General features: G+C 56.7%; 10 non-coding genes and 1 pseudogene across 10 annotated transcripts; all 11 read left to right on the top strand.

Annotated features, from left to right (window-relative positions):
* Positions 1-3632: 3632 nt before the first annotated feature.
* On the top strand, positions 3633-3823 carry LOC148806081 (U2 spliceosomal RNA). Its single transcript, XR_016089801.1, has one exon. It is a non-coding gene; the product is annotated as a U2 spliceosomal RNA (small nuclear RNA).
* A 787-nt stretch (positions 3824-4610) lies between these two features.
* LOC148806080 (U2 spliceosomal RNA) lies at positions 4611-4801 on the top strand. The gene has a single exon (XR_016089823.1). It is a non-coding gene; the product is annotated as a U2 spliceosomal RNA (small nuclear RNA).
* Positions 4802-5594: 793 nt separating this feature from the next.
* LOC148806079 (U2 spliceosomal RNA) lies at positions 5595-5785 on the top strand. Its single transcript, XR_016089822.1, has one exon. It is a non-coding gene; the product is annotated as a U2 spliceosomal RNA (small nuclear RNA).
* Positions 5786-11896: 6111 nt separating this feature from the next.
* Positions 11897-12073, top strand: LOC148806078 (U2 spliceosomal RNA; annotated as a pseudogene).
* A 781-nt stretch (positions 12074-12854) lies between these two features.
* LOC148806077 (U2 spliceosomal RNA) lies at positions 12855-13045 on the top strand. The gene has a single exon (XR_016089821.1). It is a non-coding gene; the product is annotated as a U2 spliceosomal RNA (small nuclear RNA).
* A 791-nt stretch (positions 13046-13836) lies between these two features.
* Positions 13837-14027, top strand: LOC148806076 (U2 spliceosomal RNA). Its single transcript, XR_016089820.1, has one exon. It is a non-coding gene; the product is annotated as a U2 spliceosomal RNA (small nuclear RNA).
* Positions 14028-14812: 785 nt separating this feature from the next.
* Positions 14813-15003, top strand: LOC148806075 (U2 spliceosomal RNA). The gene has a single exon (XR_016089819.1). It is a non-coding gene; the product is annotated as a U2 spliceosomal RNA (small nuclear RNA).
* Positions 15004-15783: 780 nt separating this feature from the next.
* LOC148806074 (U2 spliceosomal RNA) lies at positions 15784-15974 on the top strand. The gene has a single exon (XR_016089818.1). It is a non-coding gene; the product is annotated as a U2 spliceosomal RNA (small nuclear RNA).
* Positions 15975-16759: 785 nt separating this feature from the next.
* On the top strand, positions 16760-16950 carry LOC148806073 (U2 spliceosomal RNA). The gene has a single exon (XR_016089816.1). It is a non-coding gene; the product is annotated as a U2 spliceosomal RNA (small nuclear RNA).
* Positions 16951-17741: 791 nt separating this feature from the next.
* On the top strand, positions 17742-17933 carry LOC148806072 (U2 spliceosomal RNA). The gene has a single exon (XR_016089783.1). It is a non-coding gene; the product is annotated as a U2 spliceosomal RNA (small nuclear RNA).
* A 786-nt stretch (positions 17934-18719) lies between these two features.
* Positions 18720-18910, top strand: LOC148806071 (U2 spliceosomal RNA). Its single transcript, XR_016089815.1, has one exon. It is a non-coding gene; the product is annotated as a U2 spliceosomal RNA (small nuclear RNA).
* The last annotated feature ends 1370 nt before the right edge of the window (positions 18911-20280 follow it).

Below are 20280 nucleotides of genomic sequence, written 5' to 3'. Positions count from 1 at the left end.
TTTGAGTGTTGATTTGAGTGTTGGTGAGTGTCGTTTTAGAGTCGTGTGTGTCTATGCTCCGGCTGTAGGATCCATGAGGGCAGATTTTTTTAAAGAGCTGTTCCCTTTGTGCGCCACAAATAGGCTTCTGGTCGTCGGTGGTGATTTTAATGTCGACCTCGTTAATAAGGATGAGGCGGGGGCAAAGCAGCTGCGCACACTGCTGACGCGCTTCAATTTAGTTGATAGTGCAGTGCGTTTTCAAGGAAAAGGGGTGGTGCCTACCTGGAGGAACGCGTCAGGTGTGGCAAAACGTCTTGATTATGTTTTTGTATCTAGGGAGGTGGCAGTTGGAGGAATCACCACTCGCCCGGCCTGGCTTTCGGATCACGATATTGTAGAAGTGGATTTGAGCCTGGCAGGCGGGATGTATGGGAAGGGTGTGTGGAGAATGAATGTTGCGGTTTTGGGAGAGAGAGAGTATGTGGATCGTATGAGTCTGAACTTGAACAGGTGGTGGGCAGGAAGGCAACAGCGTGTCTCTGTGTTGGACTGGTGGGAGCAGACTAAGAAGAAAGTTAAAAGTGAAACGAGGTTCTATTGTCTGGAACGTCAGAAAAAAGTGAGGAAAGAGGGGAGGCTGCTCCAGGAAGGGCTGAATAAGCTTTATGCTCTTCTTAATGATGGGGTGTCAGTGGACATGACTGAGGTGGCAGCTTCTAAGAGGCAGTTAAGGGCGTATCACGAGGAGAGGGCAAAGAGTTTCATTTTTAAGACCCGGGTAGACTCATCCCTGCAGCAAGGGACCTGCGTCTCTTATCTTTTCAGACAGGTGAGAAAGCAGCAGGCTAAAAGACGGCTGGATGGGGTTCGAGTGGGTGAGAACACGATAGTAGCAGGCATAGACGGTATGTTGGAGGCAGTGTTTGACTATTATCAGTGTCTCTTTTCTGAAAAAGAGATGGGAAGGGAGATAGATCTCACCTCTCTGGATTGTATTGTTTCACAGCTGCCGGAGGAGAGTAGGACCCTCTTAGAAAGCCCTTTCACATTAGAGGAGCTTAGGTTGGCCTTAGCTGACACAAAAGATGGGAAAGTGCCTGGAATTGATGGTCTGCCATCAGAATTTTATAGGACTTTCTGGGGTATATTGGGGCCGATCTTGCTCGAGGTAATGAGGGAGGTTTTTTGCATGGGCGTCCTGGGACGATCGATGAGTGAAGGGGTTTTGACTCTGTTGTATAAAAAAGGCCAACCGACAGAGCTTGCGAATTGGAGGCCTTTAACAATGCTCTGCTCGGACTATAAGCTTTTCGCAAAGGTGTTAGTTAATAGGATGAAAGGAGTGTTGGACAAAGTGATTGGGAAAGATCAGACGTGTGGGGTCCAGGGAAGGAAAATTACCTGGTCATTGCAGCTGGTTAGGGACACAATAGCGTGGTCTGAGCAGAGGAACATCCCCCTTGCACTGGTGAGCCTGGATTTGGAGAAGGCCTTTGATAGAGTGTCGCATCAGTTCTTGTGGGCTGTGATGGAAAGGATGGGTTTCGGCGTGCTTTTTATTGGGTGGCTAAAGACCTTGTATAAGCAAGTAGGGAGTAGGGTGGTGGTGAATGGATTCCTGGGGAAACTGGTAGAACAGAAGGTGGGCGTGAGACAAGGATGCCCGTTGTCGCCGCTATTATTTGTGCTGTACTTGGAACCCTTTGTGAGGATGGTTAACGCGAGCCCGCGTGTGGAAGGCATAATGTTGCCTGGGAGTGGCGGGGGGCGAGTGAAGATGACTTTGTACGCTGATGACATCACTTTGATGGTAGGGTCGAAGGAAAGTCTGCAGGTGGCTCTGGGGCTTTTTGATAGCTTTGCCCGGATGTCTGGAGCAAAGTTAAATAGACAAAAAAGCAAAATCAAATATTTCGGGTGTTGGAGGGGCGAAAAAGGGAGTCTCTGCGGCCTGAATTGCTGCAGAGGTCCTCTGAAAGTTTTGGGGGTTTCTTTTCATGACCAAAGCACTATTCATAGCAGCTGGCAAGAGGCTTTGGAGGTAGTCAGGAAAAGACTACTCCGATGGGGCGACAGGAGGCTTACTTATATCGAGAAGGTAATTGTATTAAAAACAGACGTGTTGCCTGCCCTCACGTATTTAGCAAATGTGTATCCTATGCCGGCTAGGTATAATAGGTATCTGGTCAGAGAAGTTTTTCGTTTTGTGTGGAACAAAAAATATGAATATGTAAGACGGGTTGATATGTATAGACCCATAGAAAAGGGGGGCAGATCAGTACCACACATGCCGATTAAGCTGAACTGTTTGTTTGTGTCTGGTTTGTGTGCTGCTTTGAAACAGCCTGTGTCACATGATTACCAGTACTTTGTGAGATTTTGGTTATCGAACAGCATGCGCAGACTCACCAGCTGGAAGAACGACGTCCCCCACGGAGAAGATCTACCCTGGCATTACAGGCATGCAGTGTCCTGGATAAGGAAGCATCTGGAGTCGGTGGATGAGTCGGAGCTGCTGGACCACAGGGCACTGTATTGCGCTATAATAGAAAGAGCAGAAGCCAGGGTTGTGGGGGGCGTCGCTAACGAGATCTGGGGAAGAGTGCAGCCTAAGGGTTTGCGTCTGGACTGTCTGGACCTTAATTGGTTAACGGTGTGGAAGAGGCTCCCTGTAAGAGCTGTGCTATATAAGCATAAGTTGACCAAGCAGGTTGGGTGCCCCCGAACGGGTTGTCATTTTGAGGAGAGCATCGAGCATGTTTTTTGGTCGTGCAATTTTGCTCAAAAAGTGTGGGAAAAGAGTAACGCTCTTTTGGGAGCCATAGATGGCACTTTTGCATTGAACCTTGCGACAATAATGTTTGGTGTGAGGAGGGGGGGAAGAACGAAAGGAATGGTTTTTTTGTTATGGTTTTTGATAAGTTTTGTGAAAATTGAACTGTGGGCCGCAAGAAATTTGCTGGTGAAGAAGGGAGTGACATGTGATGTGGGGGGGGTGTGGAATAAAGTCCTATGGGATGTCAGATGTATGGTGGCCGCAGATAAAAGGAAGTGGAGTTTCCACGCTGTTAAGGAAAAGTGGAAGGTATTGGCTGATGTCTGACTACTGCTGTTTTGTTTTTTTGTTGTTTCATGATTTGATAGGCTTCTCGCGGGGTTTTTGTTTTTGTTATTTGTGTTTCTGTATGTTTGATTTTGCTGTTTGACAAGGTTTCTGTGAACTCTTTTGAAGATGGACTGTTAGCTTTGTCAGGTTTCATCTTTGGGCTTCCCGGGAGGACTTGGTCAGCCACAGAAGGGGCGACACAGTAGAAGGCATCGCCTGGAAGGTGTGGCAGGACAGCACAAGGCACATCCAATGGGACATTCAAAGGAGGGGTCCTGCAGCGGCGAAGGACCATCGGGAGGGGTTGTTTTTCATTGGGGTGTTTTCTGGTGTGCAGTTTCTGTATTAGGAGTTTTTTTTATGTTTGTATTTTTTTGTCTTTTCTAAGGGTTCGGGAGTAATTTGAGGATTGGGGAGGGACTGGTTTTTGGAAAAGGGGCGGGATTATGATAATGAATGGTTTCTGTTAGTTTGATGTGTTTCGTGACTTTTTGGTTTTGGATTTTGTTTTTCGGATGTCCATGTGTTTTTTGGTTTGTTGTATTTTGTATTTTTGTAATAAAAAAACAAAAAAAAAAAAAATCTGTTCTTATCAGTTTAATATCTGATACGTCCCCCATCGGGGGACCACATATTAAACGGATTTTTGGAACAGGGAGCTGGATCAGGAGCTTGCTCCGTCCTCTCCACGCATCGGCCCGGTATTGCAGCGCCTCCGGGAACGGTGCACTACCTTCTCTCAGCGGTGAAAAGACAGACGTAGCTAGCAAGCAAGCGAGGTGGACCGGAGCTCCTTCCTCTCCGGTCTCGTCTCTCGTCCATCTGTGTGTCTCTGTGTCTCTCTCTCTCCCCCTCCCCGTTCCCGTGCTCCCTCCGTGCACTTTCCCGCGCCTCGACTCTCTCGGCAAGCAGGCCGGCCCCCTTTTCGGCTCCCGTGCGTTTTCCCTCCAAAAAACTTAGTTTTTTCCTCCTTTTTCCAGGGAGGCAGGCGTGGCTTGTGTGTGTGTGTGTGTGTGTGTGTGTGTGTGTGTGTGTGTGTGTGTGTGTGTGTCCCCGTCCTTGCAGGCGGGCCCCTTTCGACAGCCGGCCGTTTTCCCTCCAAAAAACTTAGTATATACACCTTTTCTTTCTTTTTTTCGGCAGGCAGGCAGGTGTGTGTGTGTCCCCGTCCCTCCCGAGAGAGCGCTGCCCCTTGCCTCTGCCCGCAGGTGCCGACGGTCCGCTTTCGCTTGCAGCTCACTCGGCACGGCTGCTGCTGGTGGGAGGGGCCTAAGCTAAGGAGGCCGGCCGGCTGGCGCCCCCCGCGGCTGCGGTCGTTGTCGGGCCGTTGACAGGAGATCAAAGAGCAGGGCCCCCGCCCGGGACTGGCGGGCAGGCAGGCGAGCAAGCAGGCAGGCAAGAGAGGGGGAGAGCGGAGTCCGGGCGGCCGGCAGCCGCGTGCGGACCGGGCTCCAGAGGCGTCGGCCTGCGCCGCTGCGCGCCAGCCGGACGCCCGCGCGCCCGCCCAAGGCCGGCGTCGGGCATCGCTTCTCGGCCTTTTGGCTAAGATCAAGTGTAGTATCTGTTCTTATCAGTTTAATATCTGATACGTCCCCCATCGGGGGACCACATATTAAACGGATTTTTGGAACAGGGAGCTGGATCAGGAGCTTGCTCCGTCCTCTCCACGCATCGGCCCGGTATTGCAGCGCCTCCGGGAACGGTGCACTACCTTCTCTCAGCGGTGAAAAGACAGACGTAGCTAGCAAGCAAGCGAGGTGGACCGGAGCTCCTTCCTCTCCGGTCTCGTCTCTCGTCCATCTGTGTGTCTCTGTGTCTCTCTCTCTCCCCCTCCCCGTTCCCGTGCTCCCTCCGTGCACTTTCCCGCGCCTCGACTCTCTCGGCAAGCAGGCCGGCCCCCTTTTCGGCTCCCGTGCGTTTTCCCTCCAAAAAACTTAGTTTTTTCCTCCTTTTTCCAGGGAGGCAGGCGTGGCTTGTGTGTGTGTGTGTGTGTGTGTGTGTGTGTGTGTGTGTGTGTGTGTGTGTGTGTGTGTGTCCCCGTCCTTGCAGGCGGGCCCCTTTCGACAGCCGGCCGTTTTCCCTCCAAAAAACTTAGTATATACACCTTTTCTTTCTTTTTTTCGGCAGGCAGGCAGGTGTGTGTGTGTCCCCGTCCCTCCCGAGAGAGCGCTGCCCCTTGCCTCTGCCCGCAGGTGCCGACGGTCCGCTTTCGCTTGCAGCTCACTCGGCACGGCTGCTGCTGGTGGGAGGGGCCTAAGCTAAGGAGGCCGGCCGGCTGGCGCCCCCCGCGGCTGCGGTCGTTGTCGGGCCGTTGACAGGAGATCAAAGAGCAGGGCCCCCGCCCGGGACTGGCGGGCAGGCAGGCGAGCAAGCAGGCAGGCAAGAGAGGGGGAGAGCGGAGTCCGGGCGGCCGGCAGCCGCGTGCGGACCGGGCTCCAGAGGCGTCGGCCTGCGCCGCTGCGCGCCAGCCGGACGCCCGCGCGCCCGCCCAAGGCCGGCGTCGGGCATCGCTTCTCGGCCTTTTGGCTAAGATCAAGTGTAGTATCTGTTCTTATCAGTTTAATATCTGATACGTCCCCCATCGGGGGACCACATATTAAACGGATTTTTGGAACAGGGAGCTGGATCAGGAGCTTGCTCCGTCCTCTCCACGCATCGGCCCGGTATTGCAGCGCCTCCGGGAACGGTGCACTACCTTCTCTCAGCGGTGAAAAGACAGACGTAGCTAGCAAGCAAGCGAGGTGGACCGGAGCTCCTTCCTCTCCGGTCTCGTCTCTCGTCCATCTGTGTGTCTCTGTGTCTCTCTCTCTCCCCCTCCCCGTTCCCGTGCTCCCTCCGTGCACTTTCCCGCGCCTCGACTCTCTCGGCAAGCAGGCCGGCCCCCTTTTCGGCTCCCGTGCGTTTTCCCTCCAAAAAACTTAGTTTTTTCCTCCTTTTTCCAGGGAGGCAGGCGTGGCTTGTGTGTGTGTGTGTGTGTGTGTGTGTGTGTGTGTGTGTGTGTGTGTGTGTGTGTGTGTGTCCCCGTCCTTGCAGGCGGGCCCCTTTCGACAGCCGGCCGTTTTCCCTCCAAAAAACTTAGTATATACACCTTTTCTTTCTTTTTTTCGGCAGGCAGGCAGGTGTGTGTGTGTCCCCGTCCCTCCCGAGAGAGCGCTGCCCCTTGCCTCTGCCCGCAGGTGCCGACGGTCCGCTTTCGCTTGCAGCTCACTCGGCACGGCTGCTGCTGGTGGGAGGGGCCTAAGCTAAGGAGGCCGGCCGGCTGGCGCCCCCCGCGGCTGCGGTCGTTGTCGGGCCGTTGACAGGAGATCAAAGAGCAGGGCCCCCGCCCGGGACTGGCGGGCAGGCAGGCGAGCAAGCAGGCAGGCAAGAGAGGGGGAGAGCGGAGTCCGGGCGGCCGGCAGCCGCGTGCGGACCGGGCTCCAGAGGCGTCGGCCTGCGCCGCTGCGCGCCAGCCGGACGCCCGCGCGCCCGCCCAAGGCCGGCGTCGGGCATCGCTTCTCGGCCTTTTGGCCAAGATCCAAAAAGTACGTGGCAGGCCCGCGGCTTGAGGACTTGGCTGGGGGACGAGAAGGGCGACGGCGGAGAAGAGGAAGAGGAGAGAAGGCGCGGCGGAACCTTTTTTGAAGTCCGGGATACAGACGAGCCAGGAGGAGGGTCGGAGTCTTTTTTCTTTTGGAAGGATCGGGCGTCTCCAAGGACTGGTGAAGGCGATCGTCACCTTGCAGCGCGGCCTGGGTTCTCCTCAGCTCAGGGGTTACCCTGTGCTGGGGAGCCAGGCGATTTCCCGGGGCTTTTGTGACTTTCTTTTGCCGGCGACATGGAGGCTAGGAACTGGAGGGGTCAGCCTGCAGCAGGGCCTGGACTGAAGAACACCATCCAGTTCCGGTGGTTGGGTGATGTTGGCCTGATGCCGGGGAGAGAGGACTTCTCCCGGCATGTGTTGATGCGAGTTTTGAGCGTGGATTTGAAGGATGTGTTTTGCGTGCAGAGTTATGTCTCTCTGCGATTTTTCAATGTGACCTTTGAATCTGCAACGATGTACTGGAATGTGTTTCGGGCGGCCAGAGAAAAAAAGGATGCTGGACAATTGGAGAACTTTGAAGTGGTGGGACTTTGGGCACAAGAGGACAGAGTGGTGACGGTGCACATGCACAACCCTTTTGTGTTGGAAACGGACATTTATGCTTTTCTGAGTCGGTATGTGGAAATCTTGAACGATGGGTGGATGTTGAGGGATGGGGTGCGGGTATGGACGGGTCGGTGGCAGTATAGAGTCCGGTTTCAGCCGGACAATTCGTCGAAGGATGGTTTCAGGCATCCACCGGCTAATTTTTTCTTGGGTTCCAATCAGGGTTATTTGTTTTATGCAGGGCAACCGAAACTGTGTAGAAGATGTGGGGGGGAGGGTCACTTGGTGGCAAATTGCACTAAGATGATTTGTCGGAGGTGTGGGAAGGAGGGACACGAGGTGAGGGATTGCGAGGAGAGGCCGAGGTGCTCCTTGTGTAATGAGGCGGGACATTTGTTTAAAGATTGTTTTGAACGGCAGCCGGAGAGGGTAATAGCTCTTCGCACCGGACTAGCAGGGTTCCAGGAAGACGAAGGGACGAGCGAGGAGGAGGAGGAGGGAGTGCAGGAAGGTGGGGATATGGAATTGGGTGGTACAGAGGAGGAAGTTAGGAAGGTAGGGGGCGCAGGGAGGGGCAAGAAAAAGAAAAAGGGTAGGGGGAAGGCGAGGGAAGAGGGGGACGGGTTTAGAAGGGGTGGGGAAGGGGTTACAGTGGGGGAGGATAGAGATAAGGGAGCTGGGTTACCGGTGGAGGGGGGAGAGAGGAGTGAGGTTGAGAGAGAAGTAGCTGAAGATAAGGGGGATGGGGCGGGGGGTAGTGGTTTGGTGAGCGATAGGGTAGAGGGCACTGGGGAATCTGGGGACAGGGGAGATTTGGGAGAGGTGGGGGGGGGGGTGGGTTCTGGGGATCTGCAGGATATGGAGATGAGTGATGGTGACAGTACAGCAGAAGAGGGAAGCGGGGGAGATGACTTTGAAACAGTGGTGGGGAAAAAGAAAAAAAGGAAGCGGAAACAGAAGGACAAGCCTGGAGGGGAGTCGCTCTCGCCTCCCAGGTCAATAACGAAAGTTATAGGAAGGGAGGAAGCGGGTGAGGGTGGAGGTGTTGCTATGGAGGCCCCAGCTGTAGGGGGCGAGAGTTGGGGTAATACAGAAGATAGGTTGGGGGAGTGGGGCGGAAGCCAGATAGGTCATATCTGGTCTGCTAGCTCTCCGAGTAGCGTAGGCAGTTATGAGGGTCCAACACACGACACGGCTAATATAGAGGAATTTTTGAGTAGTGCGGATTTTAGTTAATAATGCAACAATGGGTTTTTTTGCCTTTACTGCAAATGTGAGAGGGTTGCAGGATAAGGTGAAAAGGACGGCGTTTTTTATATCTTTGAAGTCCGTGGTTTTTTCGGTTGCATTCTTACAGGAGGTTCATTTAAAGGATAGGAGAGATATAGGGTTTTTTTCTGAGGAATGGAAGGAGGGGGAAGCCAGATGGAGTGTGGGTGGGGTCCGTTCGTCGGGAGTGGGGATGGTGTTTAATGGGAGGGGGTGGGCGGTGGGCGATGCAATGTCTGTGTGGCCAGGCCGAGTGCTGTGTGTGGATGCGGAGTGGATGGGCGTGTGCTTGCGGTTAATCAATGTTTATGCCCCAGTGAACCTTAAGGAGAGGAAGGAATGTTTTGAAGCCATAACGCCACTGCTTTATACAAACCGTGTGGTGTTGTTGGGGGGAGATTTTAATGTGTGTTTGGATAAGGGGCGTGAGGTGGATTTTACAGGACAGTTTTGGGGGAGGGTAGTGAGGGAGTTTGGCCTGAAAGACGCGTATAGGTGTCTTTTCCCTAACCAGCAGGGATGTACGTGGAGGAACTCGCGGGGTGTCAGGAGCCGATTAGATTACTGGTTTGTGCCCCAGGGGGTGCGGGTGGTGGGCATGGTCTTGCGCCCATCGTGGTTCTCTGATCACGATGGGGTGCTGTGTGAGTTGGAGCTCGGCACGTTGAGCTTCGGAAGAGATGTGTGGAGGATGGATGTGACAGTTTTGCAGGATGAGAATTTCAGGAGGCAGTTTCGGGCATGGTTCAGGGAATGGGTTGGGTTGCAAGGTTGTTTTTCATCTTTGGTTGATTGGTGGGAATGTGTTAAAGGAAAGATCAGGGTGTTTGTTGGGGATTTTTGTAGAAGTGTTAGGAGGAAGGATATGAAAGAGGTGGAGAAAGCTGTGAAGAGGATCGAGATGTTGTATACTAGGGAGAATGCAGGGCAAGCCATGGATCACGGTTTATTGAGGGCCTTAAAAGCCCGTTTGAGAACCCTTTTTGAAGACAAAGCTCGGCGATTTTTGGTACGTAGGTGCCAGAATTATATTGACCAGCATGAGACGTGTTCTGCCTTCTTCTTTCAGCAGGTGAGGGTGAGACAGAGGGGGACAGTGATTAAAGCATTGCGCACTAGGGACGGTGATGTGGTGCATACGAACACAGAGATGGTGGAGTGTGCAACAGAATTTTATTCCAAGCTGTTTGAGGAGAAAGTGGTTGATGAAGGACTGGGGAATTATTTCTTGAGTTTTCTGAGAAACCGGTTGTCTAGCAGTGTGAAGGAGACCTTGGAGAAGCCCCTCACTTTAGAGGAATTGGAAAGTGCTCTAAAGTCTCTCAAGGATGGGAAGGTCCCAGGGGTGGATGGGCTCCCTAGGGAGTTCTATGCCGCCTTTTGGGATCTGCTGGGACCAGAGCTCCTTGCTGTCCTGAATGAGATCTACAGGGATGGCAAGTTGAGTAGGACTATGAGGGATGGTTCGATAGTGCTTTTGTTTAAAAAGGGGGATATGACGGACTTAAAGAACTGGAGACCAATCACCTTGTTGTCCACGGATTACAAGCTGGTTGCTAAGGTCCTCGTGAGCCGTTTGAGGACTGTGATGCCGGATTTGGTACATTCGGACCAAACCTGCGGAGTCCCGGGGCGATCGATTTTTTGGAACCTAGTTCTGGTCAGAGATGTGATCGCATGGGTGGAAGCTCAGAGGATCCCTTTGTTGCTGGTGAACGTGGATCAGGAGAAGGCTTTTGATAGAGTTCATCACGGGTTTTTATTTAGGATTTTGGCACATTTAGGGTTTGGGGTTTTTTTTTGCGTTGGTTAAGGATTTTGTACACAGAGGTAGGTAGCAGGGTGGTGGTTAATGGGCATAGGGGGGAGTGGTTTTTGCAGTCTTCTGGGGTGAGGCAAGGGTGCCCTCTGTCCCCCTTGTTGTATGTGCTGTTTGTAGAGGCTTTGGCATGTTGCTTGAGGGCAGACCCGGCGGTGCATGGGTTGTGGCTACCAGGGAGCGGAGGTGAGGTACTTAAAATCCTGCAGTACGCAGACGACGCCACACTGTTTTTGACATCTGAGAGTGGTGTGAGGCAAGCGCTGCACAGGTTCGGGCAGTTCGCAGCTGCCTCTGGGTCCAAGCTTAATGTGCAGAAGTCGGTGGCAATGGGGTGTGGCGGGTGGAGTACAGTGTGGTCGGTGCCGGGCGGGCTACAAGAATCTGAGAATGGGGTAAAGATTTTAGGGGTAGTTTTTCAAAAGAAAGGGAACGAGTTGCTTAATTGGAACTTGGTGTTTGCACGAGTGAGGGTGAAGTTTGGGTTGTGGAAGTCACGGCGGTTGTCCTTCTTGGGGAAGGTGATTGTTTTGAAAGCCGACGTTTTGCCAGCTTTAATGTATCTGGCTTATGTATATCCACTGCCAAAGACCTTTAGGAGACTGTTGACACGGATGGTCTTTGAGTTCATGTGGGGAGGGAAATATGAATACGTCAGGAGGGACATCATGTATATGGAGGTCAGTGAAGGTGGGAGGGGGGTCCCCAACTTCTCCCTCAAACTAGACTGTGTGTTTTTTTCAGGGTTGTGTAGGGTTCTTGGTGGAGGTGCTGGGGGGCGGTGCAAGAGTTTTGTGTGTCTGTGGTTTGAAGAGTGTATGAGGACAGTGTATGGGTGGTCGAATGCGAGGCCGCATGCAGCGTCAGCTCCCGCTCATTATAGGAGAGCGAGAGAGTTGAGGAAAGAAACGTTTCCTTTTGGGGACAAGGATGTCTGCCAGGACCATAGGAAACTGTATACATTGGTGATGGAGACTCGGAAGGTTACTCCGGTAGTATTGGGTATACGGACGGAGGTGTGGACCCGTGTTCAGCCTAAGGGGTTAGATCACGGCTTGATGGATCTGAACTGGAGGATCGTCCATGACAGATTGCCAGTGCGGCAGGTGCTTTATAGGCATAAGCTGTCTAAAACTAGAACTTGTCCAAGGGAGGGGTGTTCTGCAGAGGAAACAGTGCGGCACACTTTTTGGGAATGTGTTTTTGTTCGGGGACTATGGGGGGAATGTCAAGATGTACTGTTACAACTGTGTCCTCTTTTTGTTTTGTCATTTGATGTTATAAGATGGGGGTTCGTGTGCACTAATGTTTCATTGACAACAAGATTTCTGGGCTGGCTGCTTGTAAGCCTAGTTAAACAGGTGGTTTGGGACTCCCGTGAAGACACAGTCAAGAGGAATGTCGAGTGGTCGGTGGGGAGGGCAGTAGGGAGGGTAAAGGGGTTGGTGCGAGGGAGGGTTTTGAGGGATGTGCAGAAATATGGCTATTTTGCTGCCAGGGAGAAGTGGAAAAGCCTTTTTGAATTCTAATAGGTGGACCTTTGTTTCTGTATAGTGTTGTACTGTTGGTGTGTTGATTTGCTGTGTGTGAAATAAATTTTGTTAAAAAAAAAAAATCTGTTCTTATCAGTTTAATATCTGATACGTCCCCCATCGGGGGACCACATATTAAACGGATTTTTGGAACAGGGAGCTGGATCAGGAGCTTGCTCCGTCCTCTCCACGCATCGGCCCGGTATTGCAGCGCCTCCGGGAACGGTGCACTACCTTCTCTCAGCGGTGAAAAGACAGACGTAGCTAGCAAGCAAGCGAGGTGGACCGGAGCTCCTTCCTCTCCGGTCTCGTCTCTCGTCCATCTGTGTGTCTCTGTGTCTCTCTCTCTCCCCCTCCCCGTTCCCGTGCTCCCTCCGTGCACTTTCCCGCGCCTCGACTCTCTCGGCAAGCAGGCCGGCCCCCTTTTCGGCTCCCGTGCGTTTTCCCTCCAAAAAACTTAGTTTTTTCCTCCTTTTTCCAGGGAGGCAGGCGTGGCTTGTGTGTGTGTGTGTGTGTGTGTGTGTGTGTGTGTGTGTGTGTGTGTGTCCCCGTCCTTGCAGGCGGGCCCCTTTCGACAGCCGGCCGTTTTCCCTCCAAAAAACTTAGTATATACACCTTTTCTTTCTTTTTTTCGGCAGGCAGGCAGGTGTGTGTGTGTCCCCGTCCCTCCCGAGAGAGCGCTGCCCCTTGCCTCTGCCCGCAGGTGCCGACGGTCCGCTTTCGCTTGCAGCTCACTCGGCACGGCTGCTGCTGGTGGGAGGGGCCTAAGCTAAGGAGGCCGGCCGGCTGGCGCCCCCCGCGGCTGCGGTCGTTGTCGGGCCGTTGACAGGAGATCAAAGAGCAGGGCCCCCGCCCGGGACTGGCGGGCAGGCAGGCGAGCAAGCAGGCAGGCAAGAGAGGGGGAGAGCGGAGTCCGGGCGGCCGGCAGCCGCGTGCGGACCGGGCTCCAGAGGCGTCGGCCTGCGCCGCTGCGCGCCAGCCGGACGCCCGCGCGCCCGCCCAAGGCCGGCGTCGGGCATCGCTTCTCGGCCTTTTGGCTAAGATCAAGTGTAGTATCTGTTCTTATCAGTTTAATATCTGATACGTCCCCCATCGGGGGACCACATATTAAACGGATTTTTGGAACAGGGAGCTGGATCAGGAGCTTGCTCCGTCCTCTCCACGCATCGGCCCGGTATTGCAGCGCCTCCGGGAACGGTGCACTACCTTCTCTCAGCGGTGAAAAGACAGACGTAGCTAGCAAGCAAGCGAGGTGGACCGGAGCTCCTTCCTCTCCGGTCTCGTCTCTCGTCCATCTGTGTGTCTCTGTGTCTCTCTCTCTCCCCCTCCCCGTTCCCGTGCTCCCTCCGTGCACTTTCCCGCGCCTCGACTCTCTCGGCAAGCAGGCCGGCCCCCTTTTCGGCTCCCGTGCGTTTTCCCTCCAAAAAACTTAGTTTTTTCTTTCCTCCTTTTTCCAGGGAGGCAGGCGTGGCTTGTGTGTGTGTGTGTGTGTGTGTGTGTGTGTGTGTGTGTGTGTGTGTGTGTGTGTCCCCGTCCTTGCAGGCGGGCCCCTTTCGACAGCCGGCCGTTTTCCCTCCAAAAAACTTAGTATATACACCTTTTCTTTCTTTTTTTCGGCAGGCAGGCAGGTGTGTGTGTGTCCCCGTCCCTCCCGAGAGAGCGCTGCCCCTTGCCTCTGCCCGCAGGTGCCGACGGTCCGCTTTCGCTTGCAGCTCACTCGGCACGGCTGCTGCTGGTGGGAGGGGCCTAAGCTAAGGAGGCCGGCCGGCTGGCGCCCCCCGCGGCTGCGGTCGTTGTCGGGCCGTTGACAGGAGATCAAAGAGCAGGGCCCCCGCCCGGGACTGGCGGGCAGGCAGGCGAGCAAGCAGGCAGGCAAGAGAGGGGGAGAGCGGAGTCCGGGCGGCCGGCAGCCGCGTGCGGACCGGGCTCCAGAGGCGTCGGCCTGCGCCGCTGCGCGCCAGCCGGACGCCCGCGCGCCCGCCCAAGGCCGGCGTCGGGCATCGCTTCTCGGCCTTTTGGCTAAGATCAAGTGTAGTATCTGTTCTTATCAGTTTAATATCTGATACGTCCCCCATCGGGGGACCACATATTAAACGGATTTTTGGAACAGGGAGCTGGATCAGGAGCTTGCTCCGTCCTCTCCACGCATCGGCCCGGTATTGCAGCGCCTCCGGGAACGGTGCACTACCTTCTCTCAGCGGTGAAAAGACAGACGTAGCTAGCAAGCAAGCGAGGTGGACCGGAGCTCCTTCCTCTCCGGTCTCGTCTCTCGTCCATCTGTGTGTCTCTGTGTCTCTCTCTCTCCCCCTCCCCGTTCCCGTGCTCCCTCCGTGCACTTTCCCGCGCCTCGACTCTCTCGGCAAGCAGGCCGGCCCCCTTTTCGGCTCCCGTGCGTTTTCCCTCCAAAAAACTTAGTTTTTTCCTCCTTTTTCCAGGGAGGCAGGCGTGGCTTGTGTGTGTGTGTGTGTGTGTGTGTGTGTGTGTGTGTGTGTGTGTGTGTGTGTCCCCGTCCTTGCAGGCGGGCCCCTTTCGACAGCCGGCCGTTTTCCCTCCAAAAAACTTAGTATATACACCTTTTCTTTCTTTTTTTCGGCAGGCAGGCAGGTGTGTGTGTGTCCCCGTCCCTCCCGAGAGAGCGCTGCCCCTTGCCTCTGCCCGCAGGTGCCGACGGTCCGCTTTCGCTTGCAGCTCACTCGGCACGGCTGCTGCTGGTGGGAGGGGCCTAAGCTAAGGAGGCCGGCCGGCTGGCGCCCCCCGCGGCTGCGGTCGTTGTCGGGCCGTTGACAGGAGATCAAAGAGCAGGGCCCCCGCCCGGGACTGGCGGGCAGGCAGGCGAGCAAGCAGGCAGGCAAGAGAGGGGGAGAGCGGAGTCCGGGCGGCCGGCAGCCGCGTGCGGACCGGGCTCCAGAGGCGTCGGCCTGCGCCGCTGCGCGCCAGCCGGACGCCCGCGCGCCCGCCCAAGGCCGGCGTCGGGCATCGCTTCTCGGCCTTTTGGCTAAGATCAAGTGTAGTATCTGTTCTTATCAGTTTAATATCTGATACGTCCCCCATCGGGGGACCACATATTAAACGGATTTTTGGAACAGGGAGCTGGATCAGGAGCTTGCTCCGTCCTCTCCACGCATCGGCCCGGTATTGCAGCGCCTCCGGGAACGGTGCACTACCTTCTCTCAGCGGTGAAAAGACAGACGTAGCTAGCAAGCAAGCGAGGTGGACCGGAGCTCCTTCCTCTCCGGTCTCGTCTCTCGTCCATCTGTGTGTCTCTGTGTCTCTCTCTCTCCCCCTCCCCGTTCCCGTGCTCCCTCCGTGCACTTTCCCGCGCCTCGACTCTCTCGGCAAGCAGGCCGGCCCCCTTTTCGGCTCCCGTGCGTTTTCCCTCCAAAAAACTTAGTTTTTTCCTCCTTTTTCCAGGGAGGCAGGCGGGGCTTGTGTGTGTGTGTGTGTGTGTGTGTGTGTGTGTGTGTGTGTGTGTGTGGTCCCCGTCCTTGCAGGCGGGCCCCTTTCGACAGCCGGCCGTTTTCCCTCCAAAAAACTTAGTATATACACCTTTTCTTTCTTTTTTTCGGCAGGCAGGCAGGTGTGTGTGTGTCCCCGTCCCTCCCGAGAGAGCGCTGCCCCTTGCCTCTGCCCGCAGGTGCCGACGGTCCGCTTTCGCTTGCAGCTCACTCGGCACGGCTGCTGCTGGTGGGAGGGGCCTAAGCTAAGGAGGCCGGCCGGCTGGCGCCCCCCGCGGCTGCGGTCGTTGTCGGGCCGTTGACAGGAGATCAAAGAGCAGGGCCCCCGCCCGGGACTGGCGGGCAGGCAGGCGAGCAAGCAGGCAGGCAAGAGAGGGGGAGAGCGGAGTCCGGGCGGCCGGCAGCCGCGTGCGGACCGGGCTCCAGAGGCGTCGGCCTGCGCCGCTGCGCGCCAGCCGGACGCCCGCGCGCCCGCCCAAGGCCGGCGGGGCATCGCTTCTCGGCCTTTTGGCTAAGATCAAGTGTAGTATCTGTTCTTATCAGTTTAATATCTGATACGTCCCCCATCGGGGGACCACATATTAAACGGATTTTTGGAACAGGGAGCTGGATCAGGAGCTTGCTCCGTCCTCTCCACGCATCGGCCCGGTATTGCAGCGCCTCCGGGAACGGTGCACTACCTTCTCTCAGCGGTGAAAAGACAGACGTAGCTAGCAAGCAAGCGAGGTGGACCGGAGCTCCTTCCTCTCCGGTCTCGTCTCTCGTCCATCTGTGTGTCTCTGTGTCTCTCTCTCTCCCCCTCCCCGTTCCCGTGCTCCCTCCGTGCACTTTCCCGCGCCTCGACTCTCTCGGCAAGCAGGCCGGCCCCCTTTTCGGCTCCCGTGCGTTTTCCCTCCAAAAAACTTAGTTTTTTCCTCCTTTTTCCAGGGAGGCAGGCGTGGCTTGTGTGTGTGTGTGTGTGTGTGTGTGTGTGTGTGTGTGTGTGTGTGTGTGTGTCCCCGTCCTTGCAGGCGGGCCCCTTTCGACAGCCGGCCGTTTTCCCTCCAAAAAACTTAGTATATACACCTTTTCTTTCTTTTTTTCGGCAGGCAGGCAGGTGTGTGTGTGTCCCCGTCCCTCCCGAGAGAGCGCTGCCCCTTGCCTCTGCCCGCAGGTGCCGACGGTCCGCTTTCGCTTGCAGCTCACTCGGCACGGCTGCTGCTGGTGGGAGGGGCCTAAGCTAAGGAGGCCGGCCGGCTGGCGCCCCCCGCGGCTGCGGTCGTTGTCGGGCCGTTGACAGGAGATCAAAGAGCAGGGCCCCCGCCCGGGACTGGCGGGCAGGCAGGCGAGCAAGCAGGCAGGCAAGAGAGGGGGAGAGCGGAGTCCGGGCGGCCGGCAGCCGCGTGCGGACCGGGCTCCAGAGGCGTCGGCCTGCGCCGCTGCGCGCCAGCCGGACGCCCGCGCGCCCGCCCAAGGCCGGCGTCGGGCATCGCTTCTCGGCCTTTTGGCTAAGATCAAGTGTAGTATCTGTTCTTATCAGTTTAATATCTGATACGTCCCCCATCGGGGGACCACATATTAAACGGATTTTTGGAACAGGGAGCTGGATCAGGAGCTTGCTCCGTCCTCTCCACGCATCGGCCCGGTATTGCAGCGCCTCCGGGAACGGTGCACTACCTTCTCTCAGCGGTGAAAAGACAGACGTAGCTAGCAAGCAAGCGAGGTGGACCGGAGCTCCTTCCTCTCCGGTCTCGTCTCTCGTCCATCTGTGTGTGTCTCTGTGTCTCTCTCTCTCCCCCTCCCCGTTCCCGTGCTCCCTCCGTGCACTTTCCCGCGCCTCGACTCTCTCGGCAAGCAGGCCGGCCCCCTTTTCGGCTCCCGTGCGTTTTCCCTCCAAAAAACTTAGTTTTTTCCTCCTTTTTCCAGGGAGGCAGGCGTGGCTTGTGTGTGTGTGTGTGTGTGTGTGTGTGTGTGTGTGTGTGTGTGTGTGTGTGTGTGTCCCCGTCCTTGCAGGCGGGCCCCTTTCGACAGCCGGCCGTTTTCCCTCCAAAAAACTTAGTATATACACCTTTTCTTTCTTTTTTTCGGCAGGCAGGCAGGTGTGTGTGTGTCCCCGTCCCTCCCGAGAGAGCGCTGCCCCTTGCCTCTGCCCGCAGGTGCCGACGGTCCGCTTTCGCTTGCAGCTCACTCGGCACGGCTGCTGCTGGTGGGAGGGGCCTAAGCTAAGGAGGCCGGCCGGCTGGCGCCCCCCGCGGCTGCGGTCGTTGTCGGGCCGTTGACAGGAGATCAAAGAGCAGGGCCCCCGCCCGGGACTGGCGGGCAGGCAGGCGAGCAAGCAGGCAGGCAAGAGAGGGGGAGAGCGGAGTCCGGGCGGCCGGCAGCCGCGTGCGGACCGGGCTCCAGAGGCGTCGGCCTGCGCCGCTGCGCGCCAGCCGGACGCCCGCGCGCCCGCCCAAGGCCGGCGTCGGGCATCGCTTCTCGGCCTTTTGGCTAAGATCAAGTGTAGTATCTGTTCTTATCAGTTTAATATCTGATACGTCCCCCATCGGGGGACCACATATTAAACGGATTTTTGGAACAGGGGAGCTGGATCAGGAGCTTGCTCCGTCCTCTCCACGCATCGGCCCGGTATTGCAGCGCCTCCGGGAACGGTGCACTACCTTCTCTCAGCGGTGAAAAGACAGACGTAGCTAGCAAGCAAGCGAGGTGGACCGGAGCTCCTTCCTCTCCGGTCTCGTCTCTCGTCCATCTGTGTGTCTCTGTGTCTCTCTCTCTCCCCCTCCCCGTTCCCGTGCTCCCTCCGTGCACTTTCCCGCGCCTCGACTCTCTCGGCAAGCAGGCCGGCCCCCTTTTCGGCTCCCGTGCGTTTTCCCTCCAAAAAACTTAGTTTTTTCCTCCTTTTTCCAGGGAGGCAGGCGTGGCTGTGTGTGTGTGTGTGTGTGTGTGTGTGTGTGTGTGTGTGTGTGTGTGTGTGTGTCCCCGTCCTTGCAGGCGGGCCCCTTTCGACAGCCGGCCGTTTTCCCTCCAAAAAACTTAGTATATACACCTTTTCTTTCTTTTTTTCGGCAGGCAGGCAGGTGTGTGTGTGTCCCCGTCCCTCCCGAGAGAGCGCTGCCCCTTGCCTCTGCCCGCAGGTGCCGACGGTCCGCTTTCGCTTGCAGCTCACTCGGCACGGCTGCTGCTGGTGGGAGGGGCCTAAGCTAAGGAGGCCGGCCGGCTGGCGCCCCCCGCGGCTGCGGTCGTTGTCGGGCCGTTGACAGGAGATCAAAGAGCAGGGCCCCCGCCCGGGACTGGCGGGCAGGCAGGCGAGCAAGCAGGCAGGCAAGAGAGGGGGAGAGCGGAGTCCGGGCGGCCGGCAGCCGCGTGCGGACCGGGCTCCAGAGGCGTCGGCCTGCGCCGCTGCGCGCCAGCCGGACGCCCGCGCGCCCGCCCAAGGCCGGCGTCGGGCATCGCTTCTCGGCCTTTTGGCTAAGATCAAGTGTAGTATCTGTTCTTATCAGTTTAATATCTGATACGTCCCCCATCGGGGGACCACATATTAAACGGATTTTTGGAACAGGGAGCTGGATCAGGAGCTTGCTCCGTCCTCTCCACGCATCGGCCCGGTATTGCAGCGCCTCCGGGAACGGTGCACTACCTTCTCTCAGCGGTGAAAAGACAGACGTAGCTAGCAAGCAAGCGAGGTGGACCGGAGCTCCTTCCTCTCCGGTCTCGTCTCTCGTCCATCTGTGTGTCTCTGTGTCTCTCTCTCTCCCCCTCCCCGTTCCCGTGCTCCCTCCGTGCACTTTCCCGCGCCTCGACTCTCTCGGCAAGCAGGCCGGCCCCCTTTTCGGCTCCCGTGCGTTTTCCCTCCAAAAAACTTAGTTTTTTCCTCCTTTTTCCAGGGAGGCAGGCGTGGCTTGTGTGTGTGTGTGTGTGTGTGTGTGTGTGTGTGTGTGTGTGTGTGTGTGTGTCCCCGTCCTTGCAGGCGGGCCCCTTTCGACAGCCGGCCGTTTTCCCTCCAAAAAACTTAGTATATACACCTTTTCTTTCTTTTTTTCGGCAGGCAGGCAGGTGTGTGTGTGTCCCCGTCCCTCCCGAGAGAGCGCTGCCCCTTGCCTCTGCCCGCAGGTGCCGACGGTCCGCTTTCGCTTGCAGCTCACTCGGCACGGCTGCTGCTGGTGGGAGGGGCCTAAGCTAAGGAGGCCGGCCGGCTGGCGCCCCCCGCGGCTGCGGTCGTTGTCGGGCCGTTGACAGGAGATCAAAGAGCAGGGCCCCCGCCCGGGACTGGCGGGCAGGCAGGCGAGCAAGCAGGCAGGCAAGAGAGGGGGAGAGCGGAGTCCGGGCGGCCGGCAGCCGCGTGCGGACCGGGCTCCAGAGGCGTCGGCCTGCGCCGCTGCGCGCCAGCCGGACGCCCGCGCGCCCGCCCAAGGCCGGCGTCGGGCATCGCTTCTCGGCCTTTTGGCCAAGATCCAAAAAGTACGTGGCAGGCCCGCGGCTTGAGGACTTGGCTGGGGGACGAGAAGGGCGACGGCGGAGAAGAGGAAGAGGAGAGAAGGCGCGGCGGAACCTTTTTTGAAGTCCGGGATACAGACGAGCCAGGAGGAGGGTCGGAGTCCTTTTTTTCTTTTGGAAGGATCGGGCGTCTCCAAGGACTGGTGAAGGCGATCGTCACCTTGCAGCGCGGCCTGGGTTCTCCTCAGCTCAGGGGTTACCCTGTGCTGGGGAGCCAGGCGATTTCCCGGGGCTTTTGTGACTTTCTTTTGCCGGCGACATGGAGGCTAGGAACTGGAGGGGTCAGCCTGCAGCAGGGCCTGGACTGAAGAACACCATCCAGTTCCGGTGGTTGGGTGATGTTGGCCTGATGCCGGGGAGAGAGGACTTCTCCCGGCATGTGTTGATGCGAGTTTTGAGCGTGGATTTGAAGGATGTGTTTTGCGTGCAGAGTTATGTCTCTCTGCGATTTTTCAATGTGACCTTTGAATCTGCAACGATGTACTGGAATGTGTTTCGGGCGGCCAGAGAAAAAA

Source organism: Atractosteus spatula, unplaced genomic scaffold (assembly GCF_055471065.1).
Source record: "Atractosteus spatula isolate fAtrSpa1 unplaced genomic scaffold, fAtrSpa1.hap1 Scaffold_58, whole genome shotgun sequence".
NCBI classification, from domain to species: domain Eukaryota; kingdom Metazoa; phylum Chordata; class Actinopteri; order Semionotiformes; family Lepisosteidae; genus Atractosteus; species Atractosteus spatula.
This window is presented reverse-complemented; position numbering and strand designations above follow the sequence as displayed.